At 38.8% G+C, this 8008-nt stretch overlaps 1 long non-coding RNA gene across 1 annotated transcript; it reads left to right on the plus strand.

Annotated features, from left to right (window-relative positions):
• The first annotated feature begins 362 nt into the window (after positions 1 to 362).
• On the plus strand, positions 363 to 7516 carry LOC107824395 (uncharacterized). Its single transcript, XR_012694716.1, has 2 exons — positions 363 to 5670; positions 7012 to 7516. It is a non-coding gene; the product is annotated as an uncharacterized LOC107824395 (long non-coding RNA).
• The last annotated feature ends 492 nt before the right edge of the window (positions 7517 to 8008 follow it).

Here is an 8008-nt window from a genome sequence, read left to right on the forward strand (position 1 = left end):
AAATTTTAAAATAGAAATATTTTTTGAAAGATATCAACACACCAAATAAGAGTTCAAGTAGTAATACAAGAGTCAAGTCGTATCAAAAGAATCCTTCATAGTCTCAACCTTTGATTGTTTTGCCATAGATATGAGTTATTATTTTACTTCCTAACTATTTTCAGGATCCAATGAAACTGCCGAGAATGGTACCAAAAAAGAAAATAGAATTATAACTAGAAAATTTGAGAAATGGTTAATTTTTTTCATGTAGTATTTCTTAATTTATATCTAATAATTATCTATATTTATCAAGAATGTTTAAATTGTAGGACTATTGATACATAATTCAAATAAATAAAATATTTGACACTAATACTAGTACTACTATATAAACAAAAATGTTGGTGAAATGAAGAAACCAAAAGCTCAGAAGGGAAAGAATGAGGCTACGGAGAGTTAAGGTTTTTCATTGAAAGGGTGGTTGGCTGCTCTCTGCAATTAGCCAATGATTTCTCCATATACTGTAAAAACCCAAACAACAGCCCTTTTTATCGATTTTATCAAGGGGTCGTTTGGTAGAGTGTATAAGAATAGCATTAGTAACAGCCCTTCCACTTTTTTCTTCTTCTTTATAATGCTTTCGCCGGAGTATTCAATGTCGCCGGCGGAGCTGGTGGAAGCGGTAGCGGTGAGTATAATCGGCGTCTAAAAAGAGGCGATGATGATTTTGTCATTCCCTTCTGAGCTTATTAATCAATCGGGGCATTTTGAGATAACCCGACCCGTATCTTGGCGGGGCATGCTCCCAGTGGGTTTTTGCAGCCATGGCGTCGTTGGACTCTCTTTTTTACCTGAGGTTATAACACAAATCTGAGCCTCCATTTTTTGTTACTCTCTCTGTTTCATTTTATGTACGATGAAGCTATGATTTTTTTTTTCTTTTTTTTTTTTGTGGAAGATGAATCAGACATATTTTTCTATTGAGCTGGAAAAAAAACTCTATCTTGGCATGGCCGCTCAGATGGGTCTGTGAGATATTGGGAAAAATTCCATCTTTATGGTTTTTCTTCTATATCTCATAAGGCTAACTGATGCTTGCAGCTAGGGGTGTGCATAATTTGGCATATACCCTTTCTTTTTGAGAGCTTTTAACTGAAGACACCTCACCAGTCTGAATTTAAGAAAATAACTGGCCCTTTTAGGGATGGGAAATGCGAAGGTGAAAAAACCAAAAGAATCTCCCCAGCAACGAAATGTTAGCCTAGAAAGAAAAAAAAGAAATGAGGCAAAAACAAGAGAGTTTGGATTTTCTTTGCAAGGTTGGTTGCTCCTCTCTGTTGCGAAATTGATTTTCCTCGTTTATTGAAAAAATGAACAGCCTTGTTTATGAAAAAAGCAGTAAGAGCAAAAAGGAATTTCGTTATATACACTGGCATCTCTGTTTTTACTATATATTTGTGTTTGAGACTCTGTGTGTGTTTCTTATGGTGTTGATGGAAGGTACATAGAGAGGCGGTGATGATGATATTTCTATATCTGGGCTAACGAGTCCAGGCATGGAGATAACACGGCATGTATCTTGGTGTGGCAACCCGGTATGGCCTGTGATTGAGACTTCTGTCTCTCACATGCAACTGGTGTTTTGCAGCCATGGCGTGGTTGGCTTCTCTTTTGCCTTATCATAACACGCATCTGAGCCCCATTTGCTTGGAAAAAAAAAAACTTTCCATGATTCGATATTGGGACAAGGTGGGTTGGTCTGATGGTAAGCACCCTCCACTTTCAACCAAGATGTTGTGAGTTCGAGTCACCTCAAGAGCAAGGTGGGTAGTTCTTAGAGGGAAGGATGCCGAGGGTCTATTGGAAACAGCCTCTTTACCCCAGGGTAAGGATAAGGTCTGCGTACGCACTACCCTCCTCAGACTCCACTAGTGGGATTATATTGGGTTGTTGTTGTTGTTGATTCGATATTGGGATATGTCGAATGCAAGTCTTTGCTGAAAATGATAGATTGCGAACCCATTAAATCAAATGTGTTGTGATAAAATTTCGAACTCGAACCGATAAAGTTCAAATCCTAAATCCACCTCTTGATGGATATGCATTTATCCGTCTTTTTCTCTGTTACAAGGTTGTTTTTAGGGAAAATGACATTGTATAGCCGCTCTCAACATAATATCCGAAAAATGTATATTTTTTTATATTTTTTGTATATATATACATTTTGTATGTTATATGCAAAAATTATACAAATTTTGTACACTTTTTCGGCTATGGAATGTAAATAGTTTCTGGCGCAGGCTAAAAGTGATAATACAAGTTGTATTGTTACTTTAAAAAGCTACGCAATGAAAATATGGAGCAGAAATTGTAATGGGGCATCAAAAGGACGTGAGAAATTCAAAAATAGCCAAATTTATAAGTGGTCATCAAAAATAGCCACAGTTTCAAAAGTAATCGAAATTTAGCCACTTTTCATGTGAAGATAAATTTGAACGAAAATTCTTCAAAATCCGGAAAATATTCCATTAGAGTTCCAACAAAGTATACTTGAACTCCAGCATCTTATATTGGACTTCCAACATATTATACTGGAGTTCCAGTATAATATACCGGTCCAACATAATATGCTGTAAGTTCATACACAGGTGCACCGATCTCCAGCATATGCTGGAACTTTTCGTGTTGCAGCAAAATAGTGGCGATTTTTCAATGACTTTGTAAACGCTGGCGATTTTTGTATGACCAGTCCGTAAACTGGCTAGCCCGTGCTATTTTTACCAAAAGGACCTCATGGCCCCTTAAGTTATTGATATTTCTGAGCTAGATGGATTCAGGAAGTCGGTGGGCCTGTAACTTGGCGGGGCAGCCCGGTTTCGGGATTTGCAGCCTGGTGGTGCTTGAGACGGAATACAGATCTGAGCCTTAAAGTCCTTGTTATTATCATCTGTGATTGACCAATTTGTTGCCTTTCAAATTTTCAGCTTGCTTTCTGTTATTTCAGATGGGAATATGGTGGGATAATCTTTTGTTTCTGACTACTAAACAATTGACTTTTGCAACGCAATGTTTTTTGATGGGATTTTTTATTCAAGTTTGATCCTTGCAGAATTTACTTACTTAAACATGAGAAGAAAAGCGGCAAAGCATGCAACAAGTTAGATGAACCGACCCGTATTTGGCGTGGCAACCAGGATGGCCTGTGATGCAGACTTCTGTCTCTCACATGCAACCGGTATTTTGCAGCCATGGTGAGGTGGGGGAAGTGCAATAGCCGAATTGAGGACAGCTATTTAAGGCATAGCCGAAATACATAAATTTTGCTCTGTGTTCCACCATTGATTTTCCTCCATTTATCAACCAACCAACAGCCCTCTGTTTATTTGAAAAAGTTTGCTCTGTGTTCCGCCGTTGATTTTCCTCCGTTATCAAACAACCAACAGCCCACTGTGTTTAAAGCTCTTTGGAGAATCTGAGCCTACCCTGTTACCTGGATTGTTCTAGAAAATTGAGGCTTCTGTGACTCTGAGAATGCAGGAGTTCCTAAGGGTGCTTGCTCTGTTTCTCTATGAGTTTATAGTCTGATGGATTCTTTGGGTTTAGAGACAAGTTATGCTGGTGGTGGTGAGCTTGATTGACGGCTTGAACAACGCGGTGATGATTCTTTAAACCTTTCATTCTCTTCTGAGCTTACAAATAGGGCATTTGAGACTATCCAACCCGTATCTTGGCAGGCCATGTCCCCAGATTTTCTGGTGGTTTCTGCAGCCATGGCGTTGTTGGACTCTCTTTTCGCCTGAACTTAAACACAGATTTTAGCCTCAATTTTTGTGTGATTTAAGAAATGGTGTCTCATTAGTTTAAGTGTGAGGCTGCGGCAAAAGCAGAGAGCTGTTGGGGAGTTTCAGTGGGTGATTTTGCTCCTCTCTGTCATTCTCCACCCCGATGATCACTCCAGTGAGATTATCCAATTACAAAACCACCCTTCTGGTAAAAATAACACAGTGTAATCCCACAAATGGGGTCCGGGGAGGATTGTGTGTACGCAAACCTTAACCCTACCTTGTGAAGGTGGAGAGACTATTTCTGATTGACCCTTAGCTCAACGAAAGCATAATCACAGCAGTTTTGAGAAAGAAATACGGTATGGTGAAAATACATAATGACCTCTTTGTATTCCTATTCTTGTTGTTCCCTCTGTTTCATTTTATGTTAGGCTATGAAGATTTTGTCTTCTGTGAAGTTGAATCAGATATATACTAAATTGAGCTGAAGAAAACTGTTACATGGCGTGGCAGCTCAGTGGGTCTGTGAGTGGGGGAAAAGTTCCATTTTTGGTGTTTCATCTCTCATAAGTCTAACCGATGCTTGCAGCCATGGCGTTTTCCAAAGCTTTTTGGTTGTTATCTGAAAAAAGTGAATCTGAGCCTACCCAAAGTTCTTCTACCAGAAAAGCAAAGAGTTGAGCATAGCCTAGAGAATGAGGCATCAGAGAGATAGTGAGTTTTTGCTTTTGATGGAAAAAAAGGTGGAAGAGCTCAGATGCACTACTGTATCTGTCCAGTAATCAGATAACTGCTGAGACCCGCATCACCTCATGAAGTGCACGGATTCCTCACAGCTCAACCAGTTGAGCCAGCTAGGAATTGAACCCGGGTCTGTATCGTGGCAGGTACTGTTCTACCACTAGATCACTGGTGCTTCTTAAAGAGAGAGCGATTTTTTGTAAAGGGTGGTTGCGCATCTCTGCTATGCCTATGATTTCTCCATTGTTACCCAAAAAACCAACAGCCCTTTCAAATAAACAAGAAAAGAGAAAAAAAGAAAAACTTCATCCAAACACACCCCTAATATATTCCTCTTCTTTTTCCTCTCTCTTTGTGCTGCTGCTACCGGATACTGATGTTGTGAAGGGGATCCGGCTCGTATCTTGGCAGGGTGACCCGGTATGGCTTTGTATAGCAAATCGGTGTCTGCAGCCATGACAACGTCGCCTTTTCTTTTGCTTTGTCAAAACTTACAGCAAATCTGAGCCCTCACTTTAACCCGAAGCCGCGTGTAAGTCTCGATTTAAGAAAGTAACCCGAAGGTTAGCCCAGATAAGAAAGAAACAAATGAGGCAAAACAGAGAGTATTGGGATTTTCATTAAAACGATGGTTGCCCCTCCGTTCCGCCATTGATTTTCCTCCATTATCAAAACAAATAAATAACCAACAACCTTTTTGTTTATGAAAAAAGCAGAAGCGAAAAGGATTTAAGTTACATATAGTGACATCTCTGGCTTTCCTCTATGTGTGTGCGCGTGTATTCTTTTGACAAGGTTGATGGAAGATACATAACGTGGCAGTGATGATGATGTTTATATATTTGGGCTAACCAATTCAGGCATTGAGATGACCCAGCCTGTATCTTGGTGTGGCAACCCGGTATGGCATGTGATGGAGATTTTCTCTTCCTCATATGCAACCGGTGTTTGCAGCCATGGTGTGGCTAGCTTCTCTTTTGCCTTATCATAATACACATCTGAGCCCCATTTGCTTGAAAGAAAAATAAAACAGAAACTTTTCCATGATTCAGTATGGGGTTAAGTCGAACCTGCGGTTTTCTGATTACATGTTATAAAGCATCTTGAAACCCTCAAATGTGGCATCTGAGAAAAATGTAAGGGTGGTTGGCCTACTTCTCTGGTAAGCCTATGATTTCACTTTGGTTACAAACAGCTTTAATCATATTATACCATCAACTATGGGGCTCCTCATGGTTGATCAATTGATATATTTGATTGTACGCGAAGAATATGGATATATATTTTTGATGTTGTTCCTGCTTGGGCTTTTGTGTATGATTTATTTGATCTCTACTTCTCCTATGGCCCTTTGTGCAGAGCTAATATGATCTTGCACTATCTTTAATTATACGGTGGATTTATATACAAGACAGTGCTGGGAAATTCGGAGGTGAAAAGACCAAAAAAATCCCATAATCAGAAATGGTTATCCCAGAAAGAAATGAGGCAAAACAGGGCTTGGGATTTTCTTAAAGGGTGGTTGCCCTGCTCTATTGCACCATTGATTTTCCTCAATATTAAACAACCAACAGCCCTTGTTTATTGAATAGCAGAAACAGAAACTGGAAAATGCATAAAGGATTTAACCTATATATACTGACATCTCTGTCTTTCATCTGTGTAAGTGTAGATATTTTTTTTTTCCGGTGTTAATGGAAGGTACATGAAGAGGCCGTGATGATGGTGTTTCTATATCTGGGCTAACTAATTCGGGCACTGAGATTAACTGACCTGTATATTGGCGTGGCAAGCCGGTATGGCCGGTGTTTGCAGCCTTGGCGTGGCTGGCTTCTCTTTGCCTCATCATTACATGCTTGAAAGACAAAAAAAAAAAGAATCTTTTCCATGGTTGAATGTTGGGATATGTCGAACCAAGTTATATATCATATTGCTGTCCTAATATATCTCCATATCTGTTCAGTATCAGCTGAGCCCTCATACCCATTTTGGTGAAATTTCAGTTCTGGTGTGTTTTGCGTTCTCCGATGTCTGATGATTTTATGCTTCAAACCAAACGGCTCCTCTTTTGTGGAGAAAATTTAACTGAAAGACCTTAATTTAACCTTGAGGCTTTGAGCGATGATTCTCAGAGTGGATGACTATCTCTGACATGCGGATGATTTCTTTTATTGCTTTAGACCTAACTGCTGAAGCTCGTAGATCAGATCAACTGGAGCTAAGAAGAAAATAAACAAGAAGGTTGTAGAATGAAGAATACATTGGAGAGCATGTGAGCTGAAAATGATTGTATATTCACTCTGTAAAAAACTGAATACAAGGAAATATGTCCTACTTATATACAATGTGTATGACAGCTCGACTAATCATTCTCCACTTACTATCTAACCACTAACCACATAATTAGTTATAACTAACCTTCAGCTAACTACACTAACTCACGTGACTGTCATGTGTCACTCTTCTCCTCAATACTAACAATCCTTTGTGTCGTTTGTTTCAGTTCTTATCTTCTCCTCATCGGCTGCATTTCAATGCAAAGCAAGCAAAGTATCACATCAATGATGTCGGAAAAGGGAAATGATGGGGCTATGATGATAATGTTTGCTGAGCCAACTGAAATCGGGCATTGCAGTACAGTTGCCTCTATCTTGGCGGGGCAACATTAATTACTGTTATATGCAGCCATGGCAGGTGCGAGAGAACTCAAGTAGACCATTAACAATAGTAGTTGTAGTGTCAGTTGATCACCCTTTGACCATGTGGCTTCGCTACTGGTAGTAGTAGTAATTGGACAGTTGGACCTCATTCTGATTTATGAGCCTAGTCCAAAGGATCCTAATTTCTTGGAATTATGTATTCATTTTCTCAAAGCGGCAATGATGATATATGGCAGGGCAATCTTAGCGTTAAAATGATTGTATCAATTGCTTGATATTGGCGTTGATTTGTGCCGCAGAATATATCTGATATATAGACTTTTATAAAGCTACCCTTTTTCTATGGAATGTCATTATTCGTCTTGTTATATGGTTTTTGCATAGATCCATTTCTTTTGGTGTTTTTTTCAAATTTCCAATAGACAATTGCTCTCTATATTAGAGAAATATTTCCTGACATACAAGATATAGTCTTCTGTTAGTGCCTAACTAACCGAGGAAATTGTCACTTTATTACTAATACAGCTAGGGATCGTTTGGTAGGACGTATACGAATAGTGTTGAATAAGGTGTATTAGTAATGCAGGGATTAGTTATGTAGAGATTATGCATTATATAATTTTTAAGATTTTAGTTGTTTACAAAAATGTCCTCCATATTCTTTAGCTTTAAGTGACGTTGAGGATAATTTTGTCTTTAACCATGCTAATGCATGCATTAATAGCCTTGGTATTGCTAATAACATGGCTTGATATGTATTAGTTATACATAGGATAATACCAAATAGGTTGTATAACTAATACTTGCATTAATAATGCATAGGTTGAAAAAGTGTATCAA

This window comes from Nicotiana tabacum, chromosome 9, assembly GCF_000715075.1.
Source record: "Nicotiana tabacum cultivar K326 chromosome 9, ASM71507v2, whole genome shotgun sequence".
In the NCBI taxonomy this organism is placed as follows: domain Eukaryota; kingdom Viridiplantae; phylum Streptophyta; class Magnoliopsida; order Solanales; family Solanaceae; genus Nicotiana; species Nicotiana tabacum.